General features: G+C 47.0%; 1 protein-coding gene across 2 annotated transcripts in view; it reads right to left on the reverse strand.

Moving 5' to 3' along the window:
* Positions 1 to 12,483, reverse strand: part of Susd4 (sushi domain containing 4) — a 129,396-nt gene that overhangs the window by 49,307 nt on the left and 67,606 nt on the right. The gene's annotated exons all lie outside the window — the stretch shown is intronic.

The following is a 12,483-nucleotide window of genomic DNA, read 5'->3' on the forward strand; positions in this document are numbered from 1 at the left end:
TCAAACATGACATGGCAATGCATGTGGTAAGCCCCAAAAGAATCCACAAAGACGGGAGCTAGAGAGACGAGGGCTCAGCAGGTAAGAGTATTTGTTGCTCTGCTGAGGACCCAGGTTCAATTCCCAGCGCCCACATGGTGACACACAACCTTCTGTAACTCCAGTTCCAGGGGGTCTGATGCCCTCTTCTGGGCTCCAAAGGTATCTTCTGATCCCAAGGCACCTGGCATGTACATGGTACATACACATACATGTAGGCAAACTCTCATAGACACATAAAATAAAGTAAATCAATATAAAAAAAACTTACAAGAATGTACATGTATAAGTAGTAAGGTTCATAATGAATTTCTAACAGATAAATTTAAACAATTTTAAAACTTTTATCAAGCACATAAAAATTTGAATTGCTAAATTCAAATAAATAAACAAAAGACAAGACCTCCATATAGAAAATATTATTGAGAACAATTGTTAAAGACCTTAGTAAGTAGGGAGAGCCAATATTGCATAGGTCTTATTTTCCTCAGAATTTTAACTATAAATCTGTCCTATTTTTCTTTTCTAGTTGCTATGACAAAATATGCTGGCAAAAACTTCGGGTTTATTTCCACCATGATACCAGATTATAGTCATAGCTGGGAAGTCACGGGGGTCACAGACTGAAACAGCTAGTCACATTCACAGTCAGGAGCAGAGAGAAGATGAATGCACACGTGCTTACTGCTCAGTTCCCTTGTCCACTCTTAGAACAGTCCAGGACCTGAGGCTAGGGGATGCTGCCACCCTTCAATTAGCATCATCAAAAGATCACCCATACACACCCCCACAGGTCATCCTAATCTGCACAATTCCTCGTTGAGACTCTCTTCCCAGGTGATTCTAGACTGTCAAGTTGACAAAACTAAACATCACAAAACCCAACATAATAATGCTCAGGATTCAAACTTTTTGATAGTTGATAGTTGATGCACTCATTCAAAAATTTATGTGGAAACATGGAAGGCCAAGAAGAGCCAAGACAGTCTTGAAGGCACAGAGAAAGGGGGTAACGCTTGTGTTACGAGCATTTAAGAGCAATTACAGGGCTGAAGTCATCAAACCAGAATCACACACAACACACGACGGACAGACCAATAGAACAGAGACTAGGCCAGGACTTTCATCTCCTGACATAGTTGGCCATGGGAAGCAGCAGGGTCATCCATTCTAATGAACAGTGCTATGTGTGTTATATACAAACCCAGCCCAAGAGGGAGGGTTAGAGGGCTAAATATGAAGGCAAGGTTCTGAGATGACAGAAGAAAATGCAATATCATAATGCAAAGACATTTTTGAAAAATTTATTTTCTTTTTTAAATTGGTGTGTGTGTGTGTGTGTGTGTGTGTGTGTGTGTGTGTGTGTGTGTGTGTGCAGGTGCCTGTGGAGGCCAGAAGAGAATATCAGACTGGAGCTGGAATTACAGGCAGTTGTGAACCATGTAATATGGATGGTGGGAATCAAACTTGGGTGTTCTGGAAGAGCCATCTCTCCAGCCCTGTGAAAACATTGTTTAACGTGACAAAGAAAACTCCTACACAACTTTAACATAAAGAAAAAGATTGATAAATTTGACTACATGCAAGTTAAAATATTCTGTGCATCACACTGATAATAAGAGAGTAAAACCTTAAGCCACAGAACAGCTTTGTAGCACCTATAACCAACAAAGGACTCGGATCTAGTGTATATAAAATCTCCTAAAAAATCAATACGGAAAAGACAACTAATCAATAAGTGGTTAAGCGAATTAAGCAGGCACTTCACAGGAGGGAGTCAGAAGCTAGCCAATAAACACAGAGAGGTTCTCAACTTTATTATTCACCGGGGAAATGAGCATTAAAGGTGGGACATTCAGAGAGTGGTGGGATGTGCCTGCAAAAGTCGGACTCAGGAAACTGAGGCAGGTGTGCCCCGCACAGTACAACACAGTCTCAAAACAAACCCAACCAACCAAACAACCAAAATCAAAGAAACAAACTCCCCAACAACCATCCCACTACAATGTTAGAGAGAGTACTACATGTCTTCCAGATGGCTAAAATATTGCTAATACTAAGGGACATATTCTGTTTGTGGGAGTACAAACTGGTACAACCATTTGAGAAAACTAGCAATGTCTATTAACACTGGATATATGAATACCACACACCTCAAAAGCTCTACTCTCTGATACAGAGCCAACAGAAATAGAAGATTATCAATCATCATGTTCTGATACGCTAACTGCAGCACTATTTATAACAGGAGACAATCGGGAGAGTCTAAAATGTCCACCAAAATGAATATTCAAACGATGGCATGTCCATACATTAGACCACCAGGAAACCATGGAAATTATCCAACTGCAGCAGTGTGCCATAAGATGAGTGGGAACGAACTTCTGGGGATACCAGCAGGGTCCTATTTCTTCCCTGGATGATGGGGATGCTGGTGTTATCTCATGAGTGTTCACCAAGCTGTTCTGTTTCATGAATTTTCCTATATGTACTATGTTTTGCAAATTTAAACAAAGTTGTAAGGACAGCAAAGTGAGCCCAGCATGGAGAATGAGGATTTCCACTGACGATGCCGCCCCCTTCCCTACCTCCCCCAGGGCTGCTGGATCTGGAGGTGGAGCCACTTCACAGAATGTCTAGGAATGAAGGACGGTGTGTATGGGGATGAAGCACAGAAATTCCCCAAAGCATAAAACTTTAATTATATCCCAGAAAAAAAATTCAAGAAGGCAAGCTGACCCCTTGATGTAAATTACAGAAGTTGGTGCAGTTTCATCATACAAGTAAACGGTGATTTTTTTTTTTTGCTTCACACGTGTACATGTTCCCGTGTGTGTATGCACATATGTATGCTGAGTATGCATACCTATGCATGCATGTGAGGATAGAGGTTAACTTCGAGTGTTCCCTTCTATCGCTCTCTACATTTTTTATTGTTATTATCATTATTAGTTTGAGACTGAGTCTCTCACAGATCCTAGAGCCTATCGATTCAGCGAGGTGGCTGGTGAGCAAGCCCTTGGGTCCCTACCTCCCTAGGGCTGGGATTACAAGGACAAGCCACTGTGCCTGGCTTTTTCCACCGGTGCTGGGGACCCTCAGGTCCTCACATCTGTGCAACAAGCATTCTGTCAGTGGAGCCATGTCCCCAGCCCTTTCTGCTTCTCTTGAGAAACAGAGGCTTAATTATTTTATCTTTAAAGAAACGGTGAGATCAATGTTCACTTTCTGGAAAGTAGCCTCATATGTAAAAAGGAAGAGATGGGACGTACTGGGTGGCCAGAAGGAGGCTCAGAGGAAACATTAAAAATGATTTCATGCCAGGCAGGTGTTCTTTTTTGGTGGTACTGAGTACACCAATCTCATGGCCTTGCACATGCCGGGTGGGCAATTTGCCTCCTGAGTTACTTCCCCCAGCCAAGAATAGGTTTCAGAGACAGTTCTCACAGACTGATGACTGACAGAACCTCTTTGCTTACAGACGGAAGATCCAGGGCAAGCCTCTCAAGGAGGAGTATCTGAGGCCCAGCTGGAGGATCAACTACATGTTCAATGATTTAGATCCCAGCCTGAAAGATGCTTGGGGCATGGTGCCTGGAAATGTGCATGTTTCATGCCTCTGGGCAATCAAAAGCTAAGAAGAACTGTCTGAGAAGAAACCCAAGGCCAGTGCAGGTGACCCGGGAGACCAAAGACATCATTCAAAACAAAAAATGCTGGCCGGGAATGTAATGATCCCAGCATCTGTGTTAGCCAAGTGACATTGGACTCTAACATGAACAGGTCTGTACTGTGAGGCCTTTGCTTTGTAGACCCAGTAGGGGCTCTGAGGAGGTCTCTGTTGGTGCTAATGGGACTCACAAAATGGGGCCTGGGGAGCCCGGGTCAGCCTCAAACCACTCCACACTGGAGTGAGAGAATCGGATACACAGTGATGGATTTGAAAGGACATCCCTGTGGGTAAGCCCTACATTTTCCACAAGTAACCAACCTAATTCTGGGTTGTTGCAGGTGTGAGCTCATGAAAAATTATTGCTTCCCGGGGGATCTCTACAGTCAACTAGGTGTTCAAGGTCACCACCAGTCATCATGTGACCTTTCCACGTGATCTGACAGGGATCTGAATACATGCTGATGCTGTGACTATCCGCTGACTAGGTCTTTCTGTGATTTAAAGCCACCCCCTCCCCCGGCCCCTGCAGAGTCCTTGTACAGTCAGGGTGGGAATGCATCATTCATAGATGAAAGAATGCAGGAATGTGGGCACAGCTGGTTAAGAAGCAACGCTGCCCTGATGGAGACTTCTCTGCATTTGCAGGGCTTGATGAGGAGGCTAGTGAATCCTCTCCTGCGGCTATCCAGCTGTCACCTTGCCATGGGGGTATGTGATCTTTCCGCCACTCATCTTCACTGGTTCAGCCCCAGTCTAACCTGACCTTATTACTTCTGGAATTGCTTTTTCTCCATTTCAAGTCATGTCTACATTTAAGATGAGACATTCTTCAAGAACAAAATTCAGACTCACATGGAAATGTCAGGGGAGAGCGCACGGGCAATGGTGACTTCTGTCAACACCAGCCAAGGTGAGACTTGACAGTGGCCCTGGGGACGGGCAGGAGACACATGAGTGTAGCTTAGGGGAAGACGTGGAAATATTCGCCCTCGGGGCCAGAGGCGGCCGCTTTCTATAACTCATGTCTAAATCAACACGGAAGAAATTTTAGGTGATAGAAAATGCACCTGAGAAGAGAAGAACGCTAAATAAAACATTTTTAGGGCTTCCATCTGTTTCGATGAAGCTCCTGGAGGTGGAAGACAGCCCAACTTAATATATGAGTAGCCATAAAAAAGGACTAAGACTGCCGTGCTTTTGAAAAATGCCCGCACCCCACACTTTCGATGAATAAAGGGGCCGGCTGCCAACTCTACTGCCAGCTTTAGCTTGTGAGTCAAGTTGGATCTTTTAATTAAAAATTTATAATGTAATAATAATACTTAAACTCACATCGCACCCTTCCCCCAGGAAGCTCAAAGAATCTTCTTAATGTCAAATTATTCATCTTTTATAGCAATCCTGGTCAGGCCTATGGGAGCCAAAATATTTTAGTAAGTACTTTTTAAAAAAGTGCTTCATGGATGAATTATTATTATTATTTTTTCTTTTTGGCATGCTGCAAGGAACTTGGACAAAGAAGGGTTAAACATGTAGTCATAGCGAGTCGGGGTCATCCTGGGAACAGCTCTCCTATGTTCTACTCAATCTTTGGGCTATGACCAGGCAACTAGGTAACAGGGACATCCAGTCAGAGAGCACAAATGGAAGGGACTCCTGGACCTCCCTGGAGAGCTTTCAGAAATGCCCCCAAGCTGTGGGAGAGTACTTCCTCCAAATGGAAATGATCAGGGGAATGAAACTTCCAGGGTATAGGAGTTACAAGAACTGGAGTTCCTTGGAACGGTCTCCACTGGGAATCTCCAGCTGCGGGGTGGGGTGGGGCACTCCAGCCCCCCCCAGATGTTCAGCTGGAAACTCAGCCCCACTCTTCCCATTCTAATCCTTCGCCCTCAGAAAACCCGCCAAGCAGTGGCTCCTCCCCCAGAGCGCCTCAAAACCGAGCCTGTGGGGTATTTAAGGTCAGGTCCGTAGACCTTCCACCTGATTTCTCTCCTGCTTCCTTTTCCTGAGAGTCACCAGGAGTTGCTTTGCTCAGATTAAACCTGGTCTTATTAATTCGGCCTGATTTGGTTTATTGCATCAGGGGAGAAACCCACAACCAGGGACTTTCAAAATACTTATCAGTCCCCAGCTCTGTTTTTGTTTTTTTTTTTTTTAAGTTCCCCAGGTGACCCGGCAGGCAGCCTGGAAGACACACCTCCAGAGAAAGTACAAGCCTGGAAGTCACTGGGACAATGGCCCATCCTCTCCCAGCTTGATCGCTGGGCACAGCGTATAATTCACGGATGCTCCCCCAGGCCTCTCTGTCTGACAAACTGACACTCTGACGGCAAGAATGGTCTCCAAGGAACTCTGCTAAACACTACAGAAGATAATTTCTGTTCCCTCACACGAAGTTGTAGGACACTACATCCCTGAGTAAGGGGCTCTCAGGACTTCTAAAGGAGAAAATCACCTGGGAGGTTTCCAGTTATCTTTCTTAGGAATCAGATTCCTTGGCCCTATCCCTAGCACTCTGGTGAGGGAGGCCTGAGTAGGTATTTACAACAGGTTCTGAGGCGGGGATCCTTGGTCACATTTTAAAAGCCAGTACCCTGTAGAGAACTGGTCCTTACCAAGGATGCTGACAGGATGAAGCCTTCCTAAGGGGTATGGCCATTAACATGCATGTCATCTCTCTATCTCCAGTCAGAAGAAGGGACCCTGGCCAGGCTGGGCTGAGTGAGCTGAATGTCCTGGAAAACACAGAGATGATCCCATCCCTGCCACTGCCCAGGATTCCACAGAGAATCCAGCTCCTCTGAGCTTCTGCATTCTCATCCAGAAAGCAAACACCAGAGCCGCCATGCCGGCCTACTGTACTCCCTGAAGAACATGGCGAGCATCCATCATAGCACCTAGCTACTGATGAACACACTCTGCATCCAGCATCCATTGAAGAAGATACTGGGTATCAGCACCCATTGAAGAGGACACAGTGAATCTAGGACAGCACCTGGCCCTTGAAGAACACCCTATGCATCTAACATAGCACAGCCCCCTTGTACACAGGACTCACCCCCTTAGAACAGTGCAGCCTCCTTGGGGGGGAGGAGAACAAAGGTACTGCACCAGACCAGGCCTACGAGCCAGAGATGCGCAGAGTGCAGGAGTATGTGGAGGACTCCGCTTTGTGTCCTAGTGACCTGGGGGTAGAGGTAGATTCCGGACCGACTGTCCGGCTGCCACGGTTCATCTTTGTCAGCGTTCCCAAAGTGCATGATCTGGAACTGGTAACTCCTTTCACAACCCTCGATAACCCAGACTCAACTGAACTCACATCATTAATTGTGTCAAAGCAACGATAAGGTGTGTGGTGCTGAGGTGACCAGAGTTACAGACGGAAGGCATGCTCTGTGGGAAAGACTACAAGTGGCCGGCATGAAACCCAAATATCAGTCAAAGAGGCCAGGGCAAGGCCAGCACTCCCCACAAAGAGCTCCGTGTGTGACTGTTCACAGGGACACCAAGAGAACACCAATCACCCCCAGGCCACCTGTGGAGGCTGCGGGGAGCCTCAGGAGCAGGTAGCAGCAGAAGACCACTGTTTCACAAGAGCAGGGAGGAAGCAGGAGCTGCCAGAACCCTGGGTCCTCCTCTCACACCTCAGGGGTGAGAGCTGCCTACTCAGATACGCAGACAATGGTTACACAGCAGCCTTTCCACACACCTGCAGGGTGCGACAGCATGCCGCCTGCCCAGGCGGCTTCTAGACTGCACGCTCCCTCCCTTCGAAGGCACTGAGGCAAGAACAAGGTTGTTCTTTGGGGAACAAACATCTGGAGGAGCTGGAGAAATAGCACAGCATCGTTAAGAGCACAGGCTGCTCTTGCTCAGGACCCAGGTTCGGTTCCCAGCGCCCACACAGTGGCTTACAGTCACTCATCTATAGAACTCACGTTCCAGGAGGTCTGACGCTTTCTTCCTGCCTCAGAGGTAGGAAGACCCACATGATGCACAGACATACCAGACATACATGTAATTTCAACATAAAATAATTTAACATTTATTTTTGAATTTTTAAATACACATAAAACATTTTTTAAAAAATTCCCCAGACTCACACATTTCCCTCCATTACTGTGGCCCTCCATGCCACCTGTAAGCTTTGCTCTTGAAACAGCACTGAAGGGTGTGCCTGGGGTTTGGGGCAGGAGGTTGTGGTGACTGATGCTGGGGGCAGGGGGTTCTGAGTAGGCAGTGCTTTGAGGCTGCATTTCCTGTGTGGTTTAAACCATGTTTTTCTGCTCCACTTCAGCTGCGAGGAACTGACTGGCCAGCTGACGAGGAATGGCTGCCTGAAGAGCCTTCCTCTCAGACAGTTCATCTGAAACAAGGCGTGCTCTGCGGACCACGGCACATGTAAGGTCTCTTAGCAGCATCGTGCTGGGATTAAGAGGACGGTCACTGTCCTCATAAACCATCTGGGCACTTGCTAAGGAAGACACATTGGAACAAGCTGTCTGCTAGAGCTGGGGACTTCAGGGTCACGAGCATACGTTTTTTTTTCTTAATAGGTATTTATCAAAAACTGACAGGAATGTGATGCCCAAGGAGATCACGGGCCGTTCTCCAAACTGCTCAAGGAAGCTGGCTGGGGGGAAATGGAAAGCTCCCCTCCTCCCTCACTGAGGAGAACTCAAATACTAATTTCATATAAATTTAAGTTTGCAGTGCTCAGGTCTCTCCTTCCCAAAGCAGCTACTCCAGATAGGGGGGCTTAAAAGAGAAAAGAAAGCTGTGTGCCCCTCACCTGTGCTGACTACACCCAAAGATGTTCCGAGGACACCCCGACCCCACCCAGATGATGACGTTCCTGCTACATAGATCTGACTTGAAAAGCTTCATAAGCACCTTTCCTGGTGAGGAGATTCCTAAACTGGGCAGTGTTGGCTCACAGTCTGAGGGAGCTTGTCAATGCAGAAACTGGCTTCAACTGGTTATTTAGTCCTCTGCTTAAAACACAGCAAAAGCTTCTGTCTAGCTGGAATTGAAGGGTCCAGGAATATATATATATAAAATTAGAAGCTTGAGAGATGAAAACTGACAGTCATCAGCTCTAAAGGTTAACTGCTAACAGTGGCTGTCTGCTTTACAGCAGCTCCTCGGTCAACAGCCAGGGGTTAACTTTTAACTCCCTTGCCCCTTATAGCCAACAACTGCCTGGACCAAAGTTAACTTTTAATAGTTGTTTCTACGTGATTCCTAGCATGCATCCCATGTCTGATACTATAAAAGGCCAGTACCCACCTCCGTGGCCACAGCCCCAGAATTCCAACACTGGCTGTGGTTTCAGCTAGCTGATAAGCTTTTGTGCCCTGAGGTGTTTTTTGTTTTGTTTGGTTTTTTTTTTTTAATTTTTATTTTTCTGGAATAAAGTTTGCTTCTGGTTTAATAGACTTTGGTGGTCTGTCCCCCATTATTGTGTGACCCCAGACCTAACAGAATAACCAACGCATGAGGGCAAAGTGCGTTCTGTAGTCCAGCAGCAAAAGATGCTTAATCAAGGAAATGTTTCCAGTAATGCTGACAATCACCAGACCCAGCAAGACAGAGGCTGAGCTTCTTCCCCTCCCCCACCTCCCCTCCCCACACCTCCCCTCCCCATACCTCCCCTCCCCTGTCCATTTGTTCATAGCATGGATAGGAACCAAAGGGATTGTATTTTAGTTCTGGGCTATTTTACTTATAAAATACACCTTTCTTTTTTTTAATGGGTCTTACACACAGATCAAGTTAGTCTAGAACTTTCAATCCTCCTGCCTCAGCCTAAGGCATGCACACCAGAGTGAGAGCCAGCCCAGAGCCGACTCCAGCTGTCTGTTTGTGCCTGGATATTTGTGTTTAGCCTGTGTCTCTAAACCCATTTCACATAAGGCTAATCTTATTTCAGCTCTTCTTCACAGGAAAGGGTGTTACCCCAGGAAAGTGTACCCAGTTAGACCCAGCTGGGTGGTTTTGCCAAAGCAGAGGCCCAGCTGGTGGCTGGCACCCTGACCTCACAGGCCTGCAATGTCTTTGGCCAATTTCAGAATTTCCATGCCGCTACCGAATGCTTTCACCCAGGCTCTAGGTCCCGATGGCTAGAGTGGCCCTTGGATGATGGCTCAGAGAAAATCCATACTTTTCAAGTGGGAGATTCGGGTGCCGAGAAGAATCCATTCCCTGTAATGTCAGCTAGGCAGACCCTGGCTGCCAGTGACCTTCGCTGAGACAAGCAGTTTAAACTAGAATGCAGGGAAAGAGCTGGTTCCCGTTAGGGTAGGGAGTAAAGAGGTGGGAACCCAAGAGACTGCCCAAGAGGACGTTGGCCTAATTTGTTGTACGGCACATGACATCAATATTTCTGCAGAGCACAGCAGAGCTGGTGGACACCAAGAGTCAAGGAGACGTAAAGATGTAGAATCTGCTTCTCGGCCAACACAGACACGTTGGTACATGTTTGTGCTCCCAGCACTTTTGGGGTGGAGGCAGGAGGATCAGAAGTTCAAGCCTATCCTTGGCTATATAGCAAATTCCAGGCCAGCCTGGGATATGGGAGACTCTGTCTCAAACAAATCTTTGCTTCTCAGACAGAGCTGGTTAAGCAGGGTAAAGGACTCTGTGGAGCGCAGTGGGGGTCACGGTGATGAGCCCCGAGGCTAGATCTGGTCCGACTGTCACTAAAACTCTGATAGAAAGCCAGGGGACTCTTTCCTTCTTTGAGGCTGTTTCTTTGTCTGCCAAACTGCTTAAATTAGGAGACTCCCATGAGTCCCTCAACTCCAACCTGGCTTGTGTCACTTGCTGTGACAATGTGCTCTTATGCCTGATGAGAAGGGCTTTTGCGACACGATGAAGGTCCGCCACAACCCTGCCAGGCAAGGCATCCTGGCATAGTGTGACAGGACAGGCAGAAGTCATGTTGACACTGTGAACGTGGTCATGTAGATAAACGTCCAGAACAGCAAACTTACAAAGCACATTATTTGGGAGGACAGGAACTCTTCCTATCTGCCCTCTTCCCCGCTCCCCCATGCTCTCGGAAGCCCTTTTCTACTCTACATGGACACACAGACTAGCTGACCTAAAATAAAGCACAGATGTTGGTCCAGACGGCTACATCCAGGCGGACTTTCAGGAAGGGAACCCCTACAGAGCTGAGGGGGCCCCACTCCTGTCTCATTGTAAGCCCTTGTGCCCCCGAAAAGCTCTATGCAACCCTGAGCCCTGGACGATGGAGATGTTGCCTCCATGGCCCTTAGGCTGCCTTGAGCAAGCCGGTTCTTCCACTGCTTCTGTCTTGTTGGTTTTCCGTAGAGCGGAAGCAGTTCCTAAGGATTCCCATAACATTAGGATTACCTTCGGTTCTGTTACTTCCTCATACGCTGTGTGACCTTGAGGAAGTGATGAGCCTCTCTGAGTCTCGGCCACCCAAACAGAAAATGGGAACATAAATCATCATTATCTCCGTTACAAAGCTCAGCCTTCTGGCAAGGCAGCAAATTAATTCATCAGCTCTTACTAACCACCCAGCATAAATGTGAAGCACTCAGCTAGGGTTATCTACAAAGCAGGAAAAAAACAATCTCCATGGCGTAGACCCCACCCACCACCTTCTCCATGAGCCGTGCAGAATAAAGAGCCAGGGAGATAACACAGTGGTAGAGAACTAGCCTAGCATGCCTGAGGTCCTGGGTTCAATCCCCAGAACCAAAAACTAAATAAAGAACACCAAAGGCATCAACAATGACATTTTCCACCATCGAGGCACAACAGCCATCTTTGCACACAAGCGTCCCAAAGGTAAGTAGTGCCACCACCAAGTTCAAATAAACATCCCGCTTTGCCTAAGCTGGCAGTCGGTTCTTCCAAGCGTTCCCAGACATTGCTTACCACTCATCACCGTGACCAGAATGCAGATCTGGACCGTCCTTTAGGGAGTCACGGTCCGGTTTCAGGTTGCGGTGGGTGTGCAGAGTCCGGACACTGTACCACCACTTTAGACTGTGCCTTCTCCCTGGGTCTTGGCACACAAGAAGCCCCCATCCAAGGAGACTGCTCAACACCTGGAATTATCTCCACAGCACACAGGGCTGGCGCTCATTTTAAAGTTGCTAAACTGCTTTAGTTTTGCCCAAGAAGATGAAACAAGAGAAGGCCTTCATTTCTGGGCAATATCTGGAGCCCGTGTTCTCCTTTACTTTGTCCGCTCATGCTCCTGGGTACGGGGCATCTCAGGCCACAGGCCTTGGCAGGGTATATAGACATGAACCAAATCAACTTCCAGTTCAGTCGAATTTTTCAGAGAGCACAGCTCACATGGGATCCATGCATGAGGGCATAGTGAATTTATAAGTGAGTACTTTAAGGGCAAGACACCATTCTTGCTCACCCTTTGCAATTTCCATATGAAAAAGCATAATAAAAGGTGCTTGTCAGATTAAATCAGTTTAAAAGTTTCATAAAGCGGGGCTGGGGGATGGCTCAGTGGCTAAGAGCACGCACTGCTCAGGCAGAGGCCCTGAGTTCAGTTCCCTGTACCATGCTGGTGTGCTGGTGTGTAAACTCTCGCTCCAGGGGATCCAAGACCTCCAGCCTCCCAGGCACTGGCTCTCACATGCATGTCCTCACCCACAGACCCACACCCACACGTGCAATTTTTTTTTTAAAGTTTCAGCAAGGAAGTACACATTATTAAATCACAGTGCTCCTTTACATCTTATCATAAAATCTTCCCCCCAAATAAC

This window comes from Peromyscus leucopus, chromosome 15 (genome assembly GCF_004664715.2).
Source record: "Peromyscus leucopus breed LL Stock chromosome 15, UCI_PerLeu_2.1, whole genome shotgun sequence".
Lineage (NCBI taxonomy): Eukaryota > Metazoa > Chordata > Mammalia > Rodentia > Cricetidae > Peromyscus > Peromyscus leucopus.